We start from the raw sequence: 21,946 nt of genomic DNA, 5'->3' as shown, positions 1-21,946 counted from the left end.
CCATAATGTCAAGCAAAAATTTGCTTCTGTCCATCAATCCTTTCTCATTGTTTCATCAAAAATTCTTCAGGTCTTATCCAAACTTAAATTATCTTGTCCATTTATTTTTCTAGAATGGTGCTTGAGAAAAAAATACCAAATAATATGTTTCTAACACATGAAATAACTACCTTTACTTTATATGTAGCAATGTTTCAGTGGATTCATGGTCTTGCAAACTTAGACCCCCTCCAATGGAAGAGATCACAACAATGCATATAAGCCATTTCACTGACATATTAGATTTAGAAGTCAGGAACACTCAAATTCATATCCTGCCTCAGACACTTACTAGTTGAGTGAACTTGGGGAAGTAACTTACTATCTTATCCTAAGCTTCTTCATCTATAAAATGAGTATGATAATAGTACCTACTTCACAGGGTTGTTGTGAAGATCTAATAAGATTGTGTAGAGTTTTGCAAATCTTACAATGCTATATTAATGCTTGTAATTATTTATCACCATCATCATCATCCCATGCAAATCTTGTTCAATTTCCATAAAACCTCCACAAATCCTCCAATGTGTTAAACTCTTTCCTATAGATCTTTCAACTTTCTCAATATACTAGCATAACACATTGACTGTACATCTCTTTTCCCTCACTGTCATTACAAAATAGAACAATTTCCATTTCTGATCACATATTCATAGAGCATTTCCAAACTATACATACCAATAAACTAGATCAAAGAGCTATCCATTCAACTATGTATAACAATTTGGATAATTATTTTTTATTCATTTCATTTTTTTTCTTTTTTGGAATTCCAGATTGACACTGTTTAAGTGGATATGAATCACATTAAGAATTCTCTCCAGTGAAATGAGGAGTCCATGGGAATGGAGGGAATATATGAAAAAATAGGAGAAATTAACAAAAATATTTTTATAAAAAAGAAATCTTCTAATATTCTGAGATGATGCAATCAGAAAAGAGGAGCATCTGGAAGACTTTATGATATGTAGATAGTAAATGCCATTTTCCATTCAGGACCTGTAATGGGTGTGATCAATGATTCTGACAAACATTTGGCAAGATATAATTCCTTGTTTAATGCTTTCCTGATATTGATAATCAGAGGATTATTAAACAAGTTATCTCTGGTTGCATTTTTCAGGGATTTTCATATGATCTTAACACATACATGGGAGATGCCTTTTATGATAGTTTTTAAGGCTTCATTTTCCTTCAGGATGATAATCCATATCAAGGGGTGTTGTGATAGAGTGGAAAGACTGTTGCACTAGGAGTCACTGAAACATGGCTTTAAATCTCACCTCTGAAATTTATAAGCTGTGTGACTATGGACAAGTCATTTAACCACAGTGGGACTCAGTTTCCTTGTCTGTAAAATGGGAAAGTTCTTCAAGAGGTTTTTCAATCAATCAATGAATAAAGATGTATTAAGCACCTACTATGTTTCAGGGACTGTATGAAATTCTGGGGGTACAAAAAAAAGACAAAAGACAGTTCCTACCCTCAAGGAGCTTACAATCTAAAGAGGAAGAAAAAAATCTGATAAGGAGAGGGAGGTACCTGGCATGAATGCATGGTAGAAAAGTCAAAGAAATATAAAATATGTACAGCAAGAGAAGTCAAAGAGGTCTAAAATGAGTATCACTAGAGAAGTCAAAGCTGGAACTAACCTCAGAAATCAAGTAATAGTTTATAATAATCACTAACATTTATATAGAGTTTTGAGGTTTGCAAAGTACTTTACAAACATGATCTCATTTTATTCTCACAACAAACTTTAGAAAAGGTGTTAGTATTACCCCCATCTTGTAGATGAGGAAATTGAGGCAGGTAGCGGTTAAATGATTTTCCAAAGTTCACACAGCTAATTACTATATGAGACAAGATTTGAACTCTTGAGTTCTTCCTGATTCCAGGTTCAGTACTGTATCCATCAAAAGGAATTAGGTGATTAATGGATAGAATGCTAAATCTAGAATCATGAAGCCCTGAGTTCAAATCCAGCCTCCAACACATACTGACTTTGTAATCCTGGGCATTTAAATTCTGTCTGCCTCAGTTCCCTAGCTTTAAAATGGGAATCATAATAGATCAAATAAGATAATATTTCCAAAGTGTATAGCACAGTGGCTAGCACTTAGTAGGCACAGTATAAATACTTGTTCACCCCTTCCCTTCCTTGAACCACTTTGCTGTCTAATGTAAAATACTGTATGTGTCCGTGTATACATGTAAAACTTCTAAGTGTTCTAACTCTTTCCTTTTTTAATTCCAAGACACATTTTCAAACATAAGTTGCTTTATTCTTTCATTGTTGTTATTCAATCATGTCCAACTCTTTGCCATTTCCTTCTACAGCTCATTTTGCAGATAAGGAACTCGAGCAAACAGGGTAAGCCCGGGGTCACACAACTAATAAGTGTATAAGTCTAGATTTGAACTGGGGAAGATGAGTCTTCCTGGCTTCAGACTTAGTACTCTATCTACTGCACTACCTACTTGCCCTGTTTACTCTGCTTTTTTTCCAATTATCAAGCATTTTTTTCCTTTCAATTCCCCTATCCACTGAGAAGAACCTTGGTTTAATAATTATAAATTGAGCAATGTGGTCAATATGGTAAAATTGAGGCTAGATCAAAAGGATAAATTACATGTAAAATAACAAAATACATTCAAAACATGAAAAATTTTTAATAGTTTACCTGCCTAATAGTAAAAAATAAATAAATCCCCTGTTGGTCACATTCAGAAGTTTATTTCTTATTCTGAATATTAATAAACCATCTTTCAGTTTTACTTTAAAAAGTTTTAAGGTTTCTCACAAATGAAATTAAATCCTTACATAATGATCTATGGAGATTAAATGTAGTTCAATTCAGAGAAATATCTGTACCATTTCTTTTGGTTTTTAAGTTGCATGTAAGATTTTTAAAAGCAATGTGGATATTTAAAGGGGAAACAAATGAACTACTGAGATTGGGACAATTTAGATTGGTAATGGGTGTGTAGAAAATTGATAATCACGTCTATTAGCCTTCCATCAAGAATTATAGCCCATATAAAACATGGTTGGAAGAAAACATCAACTGAACCCATAAATAGATTATATAAATTATACCAAGGGCCTTTTTTATCTTCTTTTTGATGACTCAATGAAAGGAAAGAAGGCTAGAATGCATTTGTCTTTTATGATAGCAAATTTACAATTGTTAATTGTAAAACTTAGTGCCCATAATTTACTACTGTTTTTATTAGTATCATTATTATTTGCTCCTTTTCTCCTATTTTGCCAAGTCAGTTGTTTGGTGTCTCATAATAAAAGTCATAATTGACATTTCTGTAGCACTTTTCCAGTTATAAAGCAGTTTTCCTTGCATCATCACATTTATTCATTCAAGTGTTTACTAAGTATGCATTCTAAAGCTCAGTCAAAGTCCTGTACCAGGTGTCCTAGGTACTGGGAACTCAAAGAATGAAATCATAGCCCTGCTTCATGAAATAGAAATATTTACAGACAAGCTATGCATAATGTGGGGTGGCATATTAGAGTACAAATTAATGGCAGGAGGCAAAGTTGTCAAGCAGGAGAACAGGTTATTCAGGTAAGGCTAATGAATGTTGGCCTCCAGATAAAATTAGCAATAACAAAAACTCATATCTAACTCTCAATATATAGCACAAACTTCAGAAACTTATATGACAGGTGTCATTATTTCTAATCCTATCTTCCCAAAGGTTTAATACTTTGTAGAGGTTAGTGCAGGGCAGGAGATGAGTTGCTTAAATTCTATTATTTTTTGTGATGTATATACGGTGAGCTCACTTTTAAATCTTACAGAGGAAAGTTGACTTTTCTGATTTAAAAAGCACATAAATTATTTTGCTTGTAAAATAGATCATCAGGGTAAAACTTAGGTCTCTAATTTGATCTGTATCACTTATGTTATACTAATAACTGGTTGGAAAATACACTGTGTGTCTATGGCATTTACACTTTTTATGACTTATATATAAAAATGAGATGACTCAACAGATTTTTTTTTGCTTAACAGATATAGCAAGAATTATTTTCAAGTCTAAACATAATATAAAATATCCATATTTATCCTCAATTTTAGGAATCACTTTATGTGTACTGAAACCACTAAGACCCTGGAATATGAATGAACCAAATGATTCAGATTGTAGCAATGAGGTCCAATATAACAACGTTTTATTTTGAAAAGTGACAATTCTGCATTTGAAGTCATTTTTTTCTTCCCTAGATCCTCATTTAATAATTTGATAAGACTTAAATGTCCATATAGAAATCAGATGGATTATATACTTTGCAGCTGAAGGAAGAGAAGTTGTATACAGTCAGTTAACACAAGACCTGGAGCTGACCATATATCAGAACATGAGCTTCTTTTTGTGAAATTCACACTTAAATTGAAGAAAGCAGGGAACACTATTATGAGTATGACCTAAATCATTTCCCTTATGAATATAAAGTAGAGGTGATGAATAGATTTAAAGGACTGGATCTGGTGGATAGAATGCCTGAAGATCTATGGACAGAGGTTTGCAAGACTGTACAAGAGACAACAACAAAAAATATTCCAAAGAAAAAGAAGAGCAAGAAAACAAAATGGCTGTCCGATGAAACTTTACAAATAACTGAAGAAGGAAAGTGAAAGATAAAGTAGAGAGGGAAAGATATAAGCAACTGAATGTGGAATTCCAGAGAAAAAGCAAGAAGAGATAAGAAGGTTGTTTCTTTTCTTAAATGAACAATGCAAAGAAATAGAAAAAAAAACATAAAATGGGAGATAAGAGATCTCTTCAAGAAAATTAGAAATATCAAAAGAAAGTTTCACAGAAAATGGGCATGATAAAAGACAAAAATGGTAGGGATATATCAGAAGCAGAAGAGAGAAAATCAGTCAATGATTAAAGAAAATAATTCTGACTATTCATTGGAAGGTCAAATAGCTGAAGCTTAAATATTTTGGCCACAAAATGAGAAGACAAGACTCATTGGAGAAGACTTTGATGTTGGAAAAGATTGAAGGCGAAAGGAAAAGAGACAGCAGAGAATATGATGAATGGATAGTATCGTGGAAACAATGAACATGAACTTGGACAAACTTTGAGAAATGGAAGATAGAAGGGCCTGGCATGCTATGATGCATGGCATAATAAAGAGTCAGAGATAACTGAACAACAAAAACAACAAATGGCCATGTGCTTGATATTAACTGGACTAAAAACCAAGATTTTCTTTTAACTTGCAGACTAAAAGCATAAATGATATGTGAGAGTACAGCAAACTACATTTAAAACATGAAATTTCTCTTAAGTTGTAGGATTAAATAATTCTTAACTCATCTTTGGAAATCTGAAACTGATTATTCTTTACTAAGATTATGTCTTGGTCATACTGTTCTCTTCAATGGAAAAACAGAGGTAAACCCCCCCCCCCAAAAAAAAAAATATATTGACCTCAAAGAAAAGGACTGACTACAGAAAAGAAAAATATATTAAGCCAACCACTTCTACATTTGAAATCATTTTCTTTCCACCTTGGCACCTTCAACTTGGCTTAATGAAAAATTTCATCCAGGCCATAATTCAAAATGGCCAATATTTTTGATATCTGAAAAATGAATTTCTAAGAATTGGGGAAACTAAGATCAAAATAGTGATATTTGTGGGTCCTTGAACAAAGAAAATGATCAAAGACAAGCATTTTGAAGAATAACTGAATGAAGTTGAAAAAGTCAGATGCTAATCTTTTTAAAGTGAACAAAAACTTGGGGAAATAAAAAAAAGGAAAAATTACCAAGAAATTGTCAAAGTCTATAAAATATGTCATTTAAGATCTATTTCTTGGGGTCACATTCTGACTTCTTCAAAGAAAACCTAAGGGAAATCACTGACAAAGAGGAGGAATGTTTTCATCAACAAATCTCCACAATGGAAAAGCAATCCCAGGGTAAATTGAGCTCAAGCATATTGACTGACTACTGTTAGATGATGAGGATGAATGTTCCGTAGGCAAAATATAATTAAAAAATCATGAGTAACTACATTTTAGGGAAATTGATAAGCATAATTTTGGTTAACAAAATTGATTCACAAAATATTAAACTGTAATATACATGAAAATAATGGGAAAAAGAAAAAATCTGAAATAACATTTGATACCAGCACAAAAAAAAAAACTATAAGGTTCTCCAGATTGTTGGTCTTTTTTGTGAGTGTGACAAGGAAAATAATTTCAGGATTTTATTCAGTGTTATTAAGGGAAAGTTAATGTCTATCTAGACATGAAAGGACTAATCATAAATTGATTTCATCGAGAAGCTATATGTTTTCCTCTTTTATTAAGGTATCCTGATAGATCACGCAAATGCTAAAGTTATTGTTTCCCTAGATTTTCTGAAAAGAAACAGTCCATCATAATAGTTTTGTCGACAAGATGAAGACGGGTGACCATTACAGTTTACAGTTGGATGAATTCCAGATTTGGTGAATGCCAATTGTAGAGCTGAACAAGAGACATTGAATGGACTAAGCCTCTAGTTCACTCTACCTATTTACAGACATGTATCACTCCTTTCTAGTTTCCTAAAGTCACTTCCCTCCATCACCTTGTGGTATTCAGTTCTATATTTTTCCAATTTTACTTTTTTGCTCATATTTTAATTTCACAAAAGTTACATTATTGAATCTCCTTCCTCTTCCTTAAAGATGCCCTGTCCAAAGCCAAGCTAGAGAGGACTTAATCTCAAAATAATGAAAAAAAAAAATCCCTCCTTTACCTTCCCCTTTCCCCCACCCTCCCAGGGTCACATTTCTATCTTGTAGAAACAGTATTCAATGGAAAAAGTTCCAGCAATATAGTACTTTTTCACTTATTCCTGAAGGGTTCAAAAGCCTATCCTTAAATATAGGTGTTAAGTCATTCAGCACTTGGGATAGTGATTCTAATTGCTACCATAATTCTTTGTTATATATTAATAGGGTCCCAAAATGGCCCCAGTAACAGGGAATCTCAGATCTGGGTGACCCATGGCTGTTGAGGTGGCTGCCCCAGGATCTCAAGTGTTTACTCTCCCTTAGGGAAGAGGCGACTGGTTAATATTTGTCTCTGTAAATCCTTGAAATAAACATTGCTTTTCTCTGTTATCATAGATGTCAAGTGTAATTTATTTCTACAATAGTTAATTCAAACCTGAGCCCTGATAGTCTAACCCAGGGGTAGGGAACCTTTAGCCCCTGGGTCATGTGTGGCCTTTTGAAGGAGTCCAAGTTTTACAGAACAAATCCTTTTTTAAGGGGATTTGTTCTGTGAAATTTGGATTTAGTCAAAGGGCTGCACTTGAGGACCTAGAGGACCACATGTGGCCTCTACACTGAAGGTTTCCCATCCCTGGGCTAAACTGTAACACTAAAATAGTACATATGGTTTGATATCAAAGTGAAAGTAAGTTCATCAGGGAAAACAGAGACCTTTGTCTTTGACTTTGTGCTAATATTTAGCATGTCTATTACTGGATGAAGGCCCTTATTTGAAGGAATACATAAATGGTATGTCTGTCAGAATTACATGCAAAGCTGGGAAGGACAATGAGCACAGTAAATGGCCCAGGCAACATTCAAAAGTCTTGACAGATTAGAGCATTGAGATTGGACATGTTCTAATCGCACCTAATAAAATGAAACTTGGTTGGGTTAAATGTAAACTTTTACCCTTGGGTTAAAAAATTCAGCTTTGCAAGTAGAAGACTGGAGAAGTATGGTTAAGAAAGACATTTATCTGAAAAGATCTGAAGGTGCTTAGAAGAATGTAAGCTCACAGAATCGTCAGTGCTATAATGACCAACGAGGTTGAAGTGATTTTAAGCTTCATTGAGAGAGGTATAATGTCTACGGAAAAAATTCTGTATTCTGCCCTGGTCAGATAAAATCTGGAATACTGTGCTCTGTTGTGGGAACTATATTTTAAGATGGATACTGCTAAGCTGAGGTTAGTACAGTGGCCGGGAAGGTGAAGGCCTTTGAATAAATGGCATATGAAGATTGCTTCATCAAATTGGTCATATCTGGCTTAAAGAAGAGTCCCTGGGCCTGAGATAAGTTTAAAGGGAGGACGTATGAGGTATTTGAGGGGCTCTCACATTGAAAAGGAATAGACTTTTCTTCATTGATCCCAGAGTGCAGGATTAGAAACAATGGATAGAAAGCAAAAACAGGATTTAGGTTTTAATAATAATATCTAGCAATTATATAGATCTTTAAGGTTTGGAAATCATTTTACAAATATTAGATTATTTTATTCTCACAATAATCCTGGGAGATATGTGCTTTTATTGTCTCCATTCTACAAGGGAGATAAATGAAATAGAATGTTAAGAGATTTCCCCATGGTCATGCAGCTTGTGTCTGAGGCCAGAGTTGAGTTAAGTTAAGTCTTCTTAACTCTATATCCAGTGCTCTATCTACTATGCCACCTCTCTGTTTTGATGTTAGATAAAACTTTCTAGCCGTTAGAGCTACTCAAAAAAATGGAATGGGCTTTGGCAAGGGCTAAATGCCCTGGTGTGCTCTCAGCCTTGGATGTAACTATGGGTCTCACCTCCACCACCCAGGACCAGCCAGGAGCCACCACAGAGCTGTCCATGTGTCATCAAATGGTGTGGTGCCCAAGAAAAAATCTAGGAACCCAGTCAGTGTTTATGATGATGTCCCAATAGATGCCTCTAATCAAGATGGTACAATGAGCACCCTGCAGAGTCTTCAAGACAATGGATTAATTAGCTGTAATTGCCACCTCCACCTCTCCCCTTACAGCAACCATTTGGTTCTCACTTAAATTCAAGTGACACAGAAGAACTAGCTCTAGATCAGACGCTTGGAAGAACTTCGAAGGGAAAATGTCCCAGAATGGAACAAGCCTGTGGCTGAAATTGGGTAGATTTTTAATGGTGTTGAGTGTTTCCTAACCAGGAAGAAAATCGAACTATCTCAGTTTCCATAAAGATCCATACAGAGAATAGAGTAAACTTAAGAGTTCATAGAAAGAAACTGAGGCATTTCTCCCCCAAGACCTATATGGATTCTTAGGAGGACACAAATGTATAGTCCTAACTTATGGCTAGAAGGGTAAAAGAATACAACCTACTACTTCTACATGAAGTCAGGGTCAGGACTACTGAGACTTCTTGGCATTGTGGAATTGTTTATGTAAACAGGTGTCTTTGCTTGTGTCATAGCCTATGTACATGAAAACAACGAATGGTAAGTCCTCTTTGTATATTCACAGCCCAGATACCCTGGGCAGCATGTGTGGAGACTACTGCTACAATAATCCTTAAAACTCTTTCATATTTATTGTTGATGGGCTAGGTTGGATTACAACCAAATTACTCTTCTATTTCTTGGCATGTCCACATATCATCAGACCATCCTTTTGGATTCTAGCTGGTGGCCTTTGACTGAGTTGAAATTGATGTCCCCCTCTTCATTTTGTATGTCTGTAGCTATATTCTATGTAAATTATACCAATGGAGTGGACTCTGCTATTACCTTTTATTTAATATCCTAATAAACTCATAATTTTGCCTAATAAGAGGGCAGATAGCAGCAATTATACTTTTCTTCATCACAATGATTATTTATCTCATTACTGCTATAGTTTGCTTGAAGTTATGGAAGCATGAAGTATCAAGAATACAGAGAGTATATGGAGCAGCAGGGGATGAACAAACTCTGTATTCCATCTAAAAGGTCAATGTATGAAATGCCCACCAATGATGAGAGACAAAGAGACTCAGAAGTTAATTTCAAAAATCTGAGAGTGACAGAAATAAGGCCTGAACTGCTTAGTGGCCACATCCCACCTGAACACATTCCTAATGTGATAGTGATTTAAACAGATGATGAATGAGAATGTTATAAAGCTGTCCTCACAGACCTATTTTCAGCATATAAAGAGCTGTCTGCTGAAGTCCAAGCAGTCCTCAGAAAATTTGAGAAGTTGTATGCAGTGATGAGCATATTGCCACACTGCTCAAAAAATAGACAGGAACATGAAAGAATTTCAAAAATTCTTCAAGAGTTTAAGAATCTTACATTGGGGAGGGGGCCGAGGCAGGGATATTATGAATATCTAAGCAATAAGTTTTCTCATAGAAAAGAAAGAATTCAAGGATATGATAAAACCATGAATTAGAATATACAAGGATTTTCCCCCTAAATCTTATCTGAAAACTATTTTAATATTTATTTATTGTCATATCTTTATCAATTTCATGATATATAGAATTGGTTGCTATTGGGAACCACTTTTGACCAGAGTAAACTGTCTGTATAAGTGTTAAAAGATTTGTTTCCATTCAAATACTGCTAATTTCTATGTGCTTCTATTTAGAATGAATTCACTCCTATGTTAGAGAGACCAGGGGATGAGGGGATGGGGGAAGAGAGAATAATGCCCCACCCCCTACCTTCAATTTCCAATCAAAGGCTAGATGACTGCTTTTCATGATTATTGTAGAGGGCATTCTGGTTCAGTTACAAATTGGACTAAAAGTCCTCTGAGGTCCTTTCCAAATCTGAACTTCCCTTCTGTGAAGACACTCTACAGTCTGCAAGTCCATTAACTTTCTAGCCTAATCTCATACTACTCCTCTATACCCAAGTCAATCCATCCACCATGCATATTTTCACCTGTTATCTCCCAAATAATCTACCTTTTGAATTGCTACCCTTCCTTTGAAGTTTAAGTCCAATGTAACTTCTTTTAAGCAGGGTTCTCCACTGCCTAGTCAGTAATGAATCTCCTTTTTCAAAACACATTGCTCATATCTTTCTTAGGCATTTATAACATGTTGTTGTAATTATTTGTATATGCTAAATACATATTCCTCTAATCAATTTTTCCTGCACTAAAGATCTTCTAACAAAGAATAAATGATCACTTGCGAATAATGCAATGGCTGAGGCTCTTACACGACTGCAGGTGGACTAAGTGGCTGCCAGGGTCCAAAGGATCAAAGATTATTGAACTAGAAAGAACTATGTTGTGGAGTCTTTTGTTTTCTTAATTTCTAGATGAGGTAACTGAGGCTCAGAGAGTTTAGTAACTTGCCCAGGGTTGCAAAGCTAGTATATGTTTAAAATGGAATTCAAGTCTAGGTTGTCTTGATTCCAAGTCCAGCATTCTATCCACTAGGCAGCAATGTCTCCCCAAAATTCATTCTTTTCCTGAGACTATAAAAGTAAAGAAAAGCATTGTCTTTCCAACTTTAGAAATAATTGAACGAGGGTGGGGAGACACTCAAGGGCACATTTTTTGTATATTCCTATTTTGAGTTCCTCTGCTCATACCTTACCTCTGAGGCTGGTGAATACAATGCCCCTATTGGCAGGGCCAAAAGACAGATTATATCCATATTTATTTGAACCTCCAGAAGTCCCTTTTTTTTCCTCTTTGAGTATGGGATCTCAGGGAATACCTGAGTTTGCTGAGTTCATCTATGTATATGTAATAACAGCTAAAGGAAACCATAGCTAAATTCATTGAAAAACCAAATCTTCAGCATCATTGCCTGTTCTTATCTCACTGTGGGACTTGATTTTCCACAATATTTTATTTACTTCGTTGAAAAATATTGAATTTTTTTTCTGCCTGAATTGAGTCATGAGGCTAAACCTCCAACAAGTGCTTTAAATTGTTCTCCCAGTGATTGCCTGTGTCTATTTCTGGTACCATTTTAGCCCTGAAGTATTACTTCAGTTATGTGTGTATTTTTTTATTTTTTTTTTTATTCTTTTTTTTCTTTTTGGCAGTAAGAGTCATGTCTCTCAGAAATGGAGAAGTTTGAGTCTTTCAGGCATTTCATTCAGGCTTCTCAATAGTATAGACATTATAGAATGTGTTTTCAAAGACAAGTTTCAAACTAGAACCAGGAAATATTTTGACATTGGTGTAAGAATATTGGTAAATAATGCTCTTTTAGCTATATCAAAAGGAAAAGGAAGGGGACGTCACTTAGCTTTCTCTTTCCTCAAGATTTAAACTTTTTTTTCCCCTTTTTTCTTTTTTTGTAAAGCTATGGTTTTATAGAGAACTACTATGGTCGAATAAGTAGGCTTCTAGTCCTGAACAGAAAAAGACCTGGGCTTATCCTCAAACCTTCACTCTCATTGACCACACATATCCAATCTGTTGTCAAATCTTGTGCCTATTTTGACATCATTCCTATCTGTCTAATCTATCTATCTAATCTCTATCTCTCTCTCTCTCTCTCTCTCTCTCTCTCTCTCTCTCTCTCTCTCTCTATCTATCTATCTATCTATCTACCTTTCTGTCCACTTATTCAGTCACTGTATTAGTTCAGGCCCTCACTATGCTTAACCTAGACTATTACAATAACTTTCTAATTGGACTCCAAGCTTCAAATCTCTCCCTTTTCCAATGAATCCTCCGCACATCTCTCAAAGCAACTTCACTAAAGCATAGGTCTTACCATGTCCTCTTGAGTTGCAATATTTCCCAGAAACATTGAATCCAGAAGAATGCAAGAGGCCCTAAACGTGTCAGGAATGAAGCTCCCACCCTGAGTTGATATCATTTGTTGTTTAAATCCCAGGATGGACTCCTTGTGCATACTTTGGAGTCAACACTGGCACCACCAGTCAGCAGCAGACAGACAAGAGAAATTTGTTTGTGCAGCTGGGATCCTTAGAGAAAAGTGGACCATCATCTCTTCATAGTCCTAAGGGAAAGGAGTGCTGATTTTGGCATCTTAATCATTCATGATTTCTCCTCTCCTGACACTTCCCTTTAGGTGGAGATATCTGTTTTTCCTCCTCTCTTTGTTGCAATTCCATAAATATGCAAGCTTCTGTTTGGATTGTGAATACTTTGTGCTTGCTTAGGGTTCCCTATGCATGTTCATTTCTCTTGTAATAAACTTAGTTTTTCATGTTTCATGAAGTTGTGATTTCCTGTTGCCATCTGGAAATACTTGAAAGTATGTCATGTGAAGAGGGATTATATTTGTTCTACTTGGCTGCAGAGGGGAAAACTAACTAGCTCCTGACCTCAAAGAGTTTTCAATTCAATCAAGACCCTACTAAGCTATAAGACAAAGAGGTCATACTCAGAAGATAGTAGAACTTATACGGTGCAAACAATATAGGATTGCAGGATTTGGGTTTGATTTACAAACTTCCTAACAATTAGAGCTATCTCTTATGGAATAGACTGCCTCAGAAACCAGTGGATAACTCTTCACTAAGGTCTCTGCTTAAGCAGAGACTGGATGATTCATTATTATATATGTTATAGCAGGCACTCTTTTTCAAGTGCCAGTTGGGTCTAGATGGCTTTTGGACCAATGTTCCAACTGAGACTTTATACTTTGAAATGTAAATCTTATATCAGTTCATAGGTCAGACTGAAATGAGGAAGGAAAGAGAGAAACCAGGCTTGGGCCTATCACAACAATCCAAGTGTGTGGTGATAAGAGCCCAGACAATGGTAGAACTAGAAAAGGAAAAATAAAAGTGAGGCCCTTTAAAAGTAGAAAAATCTACATGAACAACAGAAACAATGCACATGTATAGATGATATGATGGATTTCGGATAATTCCACATGTAAATATGTTCTGTTACATGGTATTTTTCACTAAAGAGCTTAATTCCAAAATGTTGGAAATGAGAAAGCTTAAGACATGGAAACAGTAGTTTTTTCCAGGTGTGTATCAGAGCCAACAGAGTCTGATCCTTTTGTCTTCATTCTGTAGCCTGTTTCTAAACCTACTTAATCTTTCTTCTGTCTTGTGACTGTTTCTCTGAATTGTATTCTTCTTACTGCTTCCCTCCATGCATACTAGGTGCTCCTATTGTCTTCAAAGGAAATTTCAAACCCCACCAAAAGAAAAAGAAGTTATAGCAAAACTCACACCAGACTTAGAAGATACCATTATCAATGTACCAGATGTTCAGACAGTTAAAATGTCTGGTGAGAATTTTGTTTTCTTTCATTGCAAATGTAAACAAGAAACTATAGGAAAATTTTGTTTGCTTATTTAGTATTGAATTTTAGCGCTTTTATTGGGATATATGCTAATGAATAGGTATATTATTATTGCTGATGCTGTAAAAACTTAATTTTAGTTATTTCTGGCTTTCTTTTAATGTTGAAATTTTTTTCTGAAACAAATTGAATGTGTTGCATCTTTTTATGAGACATATTTTCCAAACTTTTAAATTAATAACTTTTTAAAGGTAGAATTTAGTAAACAGGGGCTTTATCTTAAGGGAAATTTCTGTGTATTGCTTTCTGAATATTAGAACTTACAAAGGAATTAGAATTCTGAATATTAGAACTTACAAAGGAATTAAAAACTGCCTTGTTTGTTTATTTTCTCTGCTCCGTGGCTCTCCCATTACTTCCCTAAGCTCCTATTCTTCATCTGGCCTTTTGTTAATTGTAGGATTTACTTGATGACAACTTGTAGACTTCAGTAGTTTTGATAGTTCTGGGTGACAAAGCTGATGATTTCTAACCTCATTTGCATAACTCAGAAGGGCCTTCGTTGATGTCTTATACAGTAGTTTACAACAGTACACAATGATAACCTATCACTAGGACTGGCTCCAGATGCTTTCATTGAATGAAGTTGCTAGAATGGCTTCTAAATTTTGTTTTAATACATTTTTTGCTGATGATTTTTTTTTTAATTTCCTGGTTTATTTTGCCTACAGATGGGCCTGTTGCACAGAAGCCACCAGTTGTCATGGATTTTCTGATGACTATAGGCGTAAGGGATACATGTGGCTTGGTTGTTGATTCCTTTCAGTGTCTGATTCTGAGTGACCCCACTTGGGGTTTTCTTGGCACTGGAGTGGTCTGCTATTTCCTTCTCCAGCTCATTTTACAGATGAGGAAACTGAGGCAAACAGAGTTAAGTGACTTGCCCAGGGTCACACATCTATTAAGTGTTTGACGTCATATTTGAACTCAGGTCCTTTTGATTCCAAGGCTGCCTTGGACCATTGCACCACCTGGCTTGCCCTAGTCAATTGCAACAATATGAGGAAAGTACTTGACAGGAGAGTCACCCACAGCAGAGTAAAATTCCTATCCCATTCTATGTCACTGGAGAAAGAAATGGCAACCCACTACAGTAACTTTGCCAAGAAAACACCAAATGGGGTCACAAAGAGCTGGACATGACTGAAACGACAGAACAACAACAAAATTCTACGCCATTGTGGCACAGTGAATAGAGCACCGGCCCTGGAGTCAGAAGGACCTGAATTCAAAATCTGGCCTCAGACACTTAACACAAAAACTCGCCGTGTGACCTTGGGCAAGTCACTTAACCCCAATTGCCCTCCATAAAAGCAACAACAACAACAAAATTCTATACCATTATACTCTATGCTATTCTACAAAACCTATGAAAAAAATGCTATGTTTGAAAGATTTTATTTAGATTTCAAAAGACCTGTATTTGAATCCCAGTTCTGTCATTTTTTATTCTCTGTGTGAAAGGACAATCCACTTGACCTCTCAAGACCTCCAGAAGCATCATGGTCTGGTGGAAAGAGCCCTGACTTGGAAGACATAAACTGCATTCAAGTCCTATTCCTGTCTCTTACCAAATGGGTGATCTTGGTCAAAGTATTTAACCTGTCTGGGTCTCAATCTTCTCGTGCGCGAAATAAGGGAATTGGAAAAGATGACCTCTCAGGTCCCTCCAAAGTCTAATCTATGATCTCATAACATTAGTTTCTTTAGATGTATTATGGGAATGGGGGATTAGATTTGAAAGTCACTAAAATCCAAAGTAACAGCAATATCATAAAATGATCAGCTGTGAATGATTCAGGGGTGGGGAACCTTTGGAATTGTGGTTGGTTATTGTAATCACCATAGTTGCTAAGATTTGTTGCATTCAGGTTCTCATTTGTTATCCCTCACTTTGCCCACCATTTCTTATCAAAAACATTTTTCTTGATACCTTTTCATGCCACTTAGTGGATACAAGCAGGTTTTGGTTATAGACTTATTTACAACTAACAAATATATCTTGATCCCACTATTGGCCATGAGGTAACCATAATTTTTGTACTTTGGAGATTAGTGTTATATGATTTATAGCTAGGTTCCATCACTACGAGGATGATTGTGTCAAAAATATGAATTTTGGGGGCAGCTAGGTGGCGCAGTGAGTAGAGTGTTGGCCCCAGAGTCAGGAGGACCCGAGTTCGGTTCCAGCCTCAGACACTTAACACCCACACAAAAATACTAGCCATGTAACTTGGGCAAGTTACTTAACACCAATTGCTCTCCAAAAAGCAAAAAAAAAAACAAACAACTAAAAAAATATGTATTTTTGTTTTAAGGAGAGGTTGGGAAACATTAAAAGCAATGTACAATTTCCCAAATGCAATGTCAGGTCATTTCTTTTCCTACTGTCAGTCAGTCAATAAGCATTTATTTATTGAGTGCCTACTATGTGCCAAGCACTATGATAAACCTTAAGAATACTAAAAGAGTCAAAAATGCAGTCTCTGCAGCAAGGAGCTAATGGGGGAAACAGTAGTCAAACAAATAGGTACAACAAACTATATACAGGATAAATAGGAAATAATTTAAAAAGGAGAGTCACTAGAATTAAAAGGGATTGGAAAAGGTTTTCAATTTCAGCTGGGACTTGAAGGAACCCAGGGAAGCTATGAGGTAGAAATGAAGTGGAAGAGCATTCTAGGCATTGGGACCAATAAGAAAAATAGCCAGAACCAAGAGATGGAGTGTCTTGTTTGTAGAACATGAAAGAATTCAATGTTATTTAAGAGTGATTTAATGTGATTTAAGAGTGTATGATGGGGGGTCAGGTGGAAGAAGGCTGGAAAAGAGGGAGAAAGAGGTTATGAAGGGCTTTGAACACCAAGAAGAAGACTTTGCATTTGAGGCTAGAGGTGACAGGAAACCACTGGAGATACTGAGGAGGTGGGGAGAGAGTTTACTTTGTCAGACCAGCACTTCAGGAAAATCACTTTGGCAGCTGAATGGCAGGAAGACTGGAGTAGGAAGAGACAAGGAAGGTAGACCAACCAGCAGACTTTTGAAGTAGTCCAAATGTGAATTGATAAGGGCCTAAATCAGGGCAGAGGCAGTGTCAGAGGAGAGATGGGGGTCACTGTAGGGCAGTAGTTTCCTTAAAACCTCCCACCCTCCCACCAAACCTGGAATAGTGTCCTTCAGCTTCAATATCCCAAACTAAGATCCTTGGTAAGGTTTCTTCCCCTCGTGAAATCTGACTGGCCCCAACATCTCTTGAAATATCTTCCTGGGGGGCGGCCAGGTAGCACAGCAAGTAAGAGCACCGGCTCCAGTGTTGAGAAGACCTGGAGATCGAATCCCGGGCTCAGACACTTAGCACCCACCCAGAAACACCTGGCCGTGTAACCTTGAGCAAGTTACTTAACCCCAATTGCTTAAGAGCGGCCAGGTGGCTCAGCGAGTAAGAGTACCGGCTCCAGTGTTGGGATGACCTGGAGATCGAATCCCAGGCTCGGACACTCAGCACCACACCCAGAAATAACTGCCCGTGTAACCTTGAGCAAGTTACTTAACCCTGATTGCTTAAAAAAAAAAAAAAAAAGAAATATTTTCCTGGCCTAAGGCCAATAAAAAGCTGACACCATGTGAGCTCTGGGCCTCTCAGACGTGGTGGGTGTCTGAGAACATGTGGGTTACTATACTCTAACCATGGCAAGGTGATTTCCATATGGAGACAAGAAGGGCTGTATCCGGAGAAGCTAAAGGCCCCTATGTCCTTGCTGTATTTCCTTATTTTGTATCCTTGCTGTGTGTGAGCATCTAGTCGTTTCCTAATTGTTCATTGCTGTACAAGTATCTCATCATCTGACCTCGACTAAGAAGTTGGTGCTAGATTTAGAGCCATAACTACAACAGGGGCATTTTTGAGAGATGTTGCAAAAATGAAATCAAAAAGTTCTTGCAACAGATTAGATATGGGGGATAAGAAAGAGTAAGGAATTACATCTAGGTTGTAAACCTGGGGACTGGGAGGATATCCACAATCTTGTGTTGGGAGAGGGAAGGGGGGTGAAGGGGATTAGAGAGAAAGATAACCAATTCTGTTTCAGACATGTGGAGTTAAAATATCTACTGGACATCCAGGTCAAGATGTGCAACTTAATGTCAGCCAAGAAGGCAGGATAGATACACTAGAGAATCATCAGCATAGAGATGATAATTAAATCCATGGAAGCAGACAAGATCAACCAATGGAGGAATATAGTAGAAAAACTTAAGAAGGCCCAGGATAGAGCGCTCCGGGATACCTATGGTTTGGGGGCATGACCTGGATGAGAATCCAACAAAAGAGGCTGAGAAGGTCTGGTCGGCCTGGTAGGAAGAGAGAACCAGCGGGGAGTAATGTCCCCAAAACCTTGAGATATGAAAGTATCAAGGAGAAAAGGTAGATCAACAGGGCCAAGGGCTGTAGGTCAATGTCGAGGAGAATGCGGACTGAGAAAAGGCCATTGGATTTGGCATACAAAGAGATGCTATAACTTTTGAGAGACCAATTTTGGTGGAATGAGGAGGGTAGAAGCTGTGTTGTAAAGGGGAGAATAAGAAAGTAAGCGGAGAGAAAATGTAGATATCTGTTGTGGATAGCCTTCTCAAGGAGTTTAGTTATAAAGGGCAAAATAGAGAATGATAGTGGGGATAGAAGGATCAAGTGAGGGTTTTTTGAGGATAGGAGATATGGGAATGTTTGTAGACCATAGGGAATGAAGCAATAGTTAGGGGAGATGGAAGATAAGCCACAGAGGAGGAATGTCCGAGGGGACAATCTATTAGAGGAGATAGGATGGATTTTAATTGCTTCTGTGGGTAGAAGGTTTTGCCTTGGTAAGGGAAAGGACACCTCTTTGTGTGAGACAGAGGTAAAGGAGGAAATAGTGGCAGAAGGATACACACATATATGGATGACATATGTATGTGTATATATACATGCATGTATAAATATAAATATATACATATATGCATTTTTCTGAAACATTGCTATGTGTAGACATCATACATAAATAGCCAGATAGTTCTATAGATATAGGTATAGAGATAGAGATACTATATGTACACACATATAACATCTATGCATATGTATACACATACATATATACACTCATACATACACATATGATAAAAACACTACTACCATAATAACTACAGGACAAAATAATACATGATAAATATATGAAGAAAGGGCAAAGAAAATACTATGTGAATTCTGAAAGTGGAAAAGTCTTTACTGACTGATAGAAGAAAGAAAACTTCTTGAGTGAGAGGTGGCAGTAAAGCTGGACTTCAAAGAACAAGCATCAGAAGGACTGAACCACATAAGGAATTGCATGATCAAAGAAACAGAGCCAGGAAAGCATAGCGCTTGCTGGAGAAAAGGTTAGTATGAGTATGAAGAACAGTATTAGGAAAGGCTGGAAAATTAGGAAAGGGCCACATTGCAGAAGGCTTTTGAATACCAGGTATGAGAATTTGACTTCAGTTTGTAGGGAACAGGGAGACATTGAAAGACTTATAAGGAATATAAGGATAGAAGAATAAGGAAGATATGAAGTATGGAATTGAAGAGGGAGAAGGTAGAGTGGTAGGGAGATCTGTTAGGAACCTAAAAGGTGGGCCATAATTATGGTGGTGGTAAAATAGAGAGAAAAGGAAAGAGGGGAAATAGAAAAATAATGTTTGTAAAGCATAGTGCCTGGAATATATCTGGTATTATATAATGCTTATACATATGCTCTTTCCCCTAGAGGAAGAAAAAATAGTTTGGCTATTAAAGATGAGAGAGATACAAAATCAAAGATAATATCAAAGTTTTGGATGTGGGAAATATGTTGAACAATGGTGAAGCAAAAATAGCAAATTTAGAAGGCTACAGAGAGGTCAGAGAAGATTTTTTTAAAACCCTACAAACCAACAACCATAAAAAGCTGAAAACACAAGATTTTGGAATTGGTGGTGATGGGGGAGGGGATCCCAATAGGTTCAGCAGGAATTATGATCTTATCCAAGACCAGAAAACCTGCATTATCATCTGGAAAGAATTCAAGGTCTCAGGCTTAATTGGAGTGAGAGTTGTAGAAGTTTATTGTTACAATTTCATGAGAAGCGGGCAAGAGTCCTTTAGGGGACCTGCAAGTGAGAGGGGTACATGCTTTTACCTTTAAAGGGTAGGCCTGCCATTGTCAGGGCTGACCAGATGGGAGGGGCCTCAGTGCATAGACAAAGGTCAGAGCTGACCAAGAGGAGCATGTGAATAGACTGTTTAGATAAGATTTGGGCCAGGTCAAAGGAGACAAAAGGCAAGGACTAGGGGGGTGTGGGCCAGGCCTGGGAAGAAATCAAGAGATTAAGTAAGAACAAAAGGGGTCACAGGGTGTTGCCTAGGTGGAGTGTGGGATAGGGAGAAGGGGCAGATCTCAGGGGTGGGAAAGGACAAATTGCAGTTACAATTGAACAGACTGGTTTTACAAGTTGGTTTCACAAATTGATCTAGACCCCAGGTACCCCATAAGTGGTCATTAGGCATAAAGATAAAATATGACTTTGGACAGATGTTATGAAATAATCTTGTTTGCATAAAATTAACTAATTGGACTATTCTGTTTTCAGTTAATTGGTTTCAGCTTTGTAGGTATTGTGTGAGCATAATGTGTGTTTGTGAAGAGGTTACCCATAAAGAGGTTTAGGGCTGCTCTGGAGACCCCAAAATACCGATACACCGAGTCCTGTCAAAAGGATTCGACTCAAGTCTTCTCAGCCAAAGAAAAGTAAAGTTTATTAAAAGTTCGCTTGTATTAGACACAGAGTAAGTCTGTTCTAGGTCATTCTATGGCACTCTCACAAACATGGAGACAAGATAGGGTCTTTTATACAAAAAGTTGCGGGAGGAATCTAGGGATGGTCTAGAAGAGGAGTTTGGGGAGGGTATTCAGGAGAAGTCAGATGAGGTCAATGAGTGATTAAGGGTGGGAAGTTGCTGGAGGCTACCTGGAGACTACAGACAATGGTGGGCTAGGCCAGTTCAAGGGTGGATTGATATTTTGATAGACTCAAGGGTGGGAAGTAGATGGGCAATGGAGGGCTAGGCTAGTAACTTGAGTTCTGGGCCCAGCCGAAATGTAAGGCTTATGGCCTCATGCAAATGCCTTATCAAATGGTATGATTTAATCAGAATTCAAGGGGGGTTCCCAGAGCCTGTACCTCAAAGATTCAAGGAGAGCTCAAGGGAATTCCCAGAGCCTTCACCTTGATTGGGTACCTGGGGTCTAGATCACTTTGTGAAACCAACACGTAAAACCAGTCTGTTCAATTGTAACTGCAATTTGTCCTTTCCCACCCTTGAGATCTGACCCTTCTCCCTATCCCACACTCCACCTAGGCAACACCCTGTGACCCCTTTGTTCTTACTTAATCTCTTGATTTCTTCCCAGGCCTGGCCCCTCCTTTGTCCTTGCCTTTTGTCTCCTTTGACCTGGCCCAAATCTTATCTAAACTGTCTATTCACATGCTCCTCTTGGTCAGCTCTGACCTTTGTCTATGCACTGAGGCCCCTCTGGTCAGCCCTGACAATGGCAGCCCTACCCTTTAAAGGTAAAAGCATGTACCCCTCTCACTTGCAGGTCCCCTAAAGGACTCTTGCCCGATTCTCATGAAATTGTAACAATAAACTTCTACAACTCTCACTCCAATTAAGCCTGAGACCTTGAATTCTTTCCAGATGATATTGCAGGTTTTCTGGTCTTGGATAAGATCAGAATATCTGCTGAACCTATTGGGATCCCTTCCCCCATCAACCTCATCAT

General features: G+C 37.3%; 1 long non-coding RNA gene and 1 pseudogene across 2 annotated transcripts in view; both read left to right on the top strand.

Annotated features, from left to right (window-relative positions):
* LOC138162938 (uncharacterized) overlaps positions 1-21,946 on the top strand; it is a 1,121,756-nt gene that overhangs the window by 1,000,677 nt on the left and 99,133 nt on the right. The gene's annotated exons all lie outside the window — the stretch shown is intronic.
* On the top strand, positions 8,600-10,264 carry LOC138162018 (MARVEL domain-containing protein 2 pseudogene; annotated as a pseudogene).

Source organism: Petaurus breviceps, unplaced genomic scaffold, assembly GCF_028583685.1.
Source record: "Petaurus breviceps papuanus isolate PSGF00001 unplaced genomic scaffold, PetGlider_PUasm1.0 186, whole genome shotgun sequence".
NCBI classification, from domain to species: Eukaryota; Metazoa; Chordata; class Mammalia; order Diprotodontia; family Petauridae; genus Petaurus; species Petaurus breviceps.
This window is presented reverse-complemented; position numbering and strand designations above follow the sequence as displayed.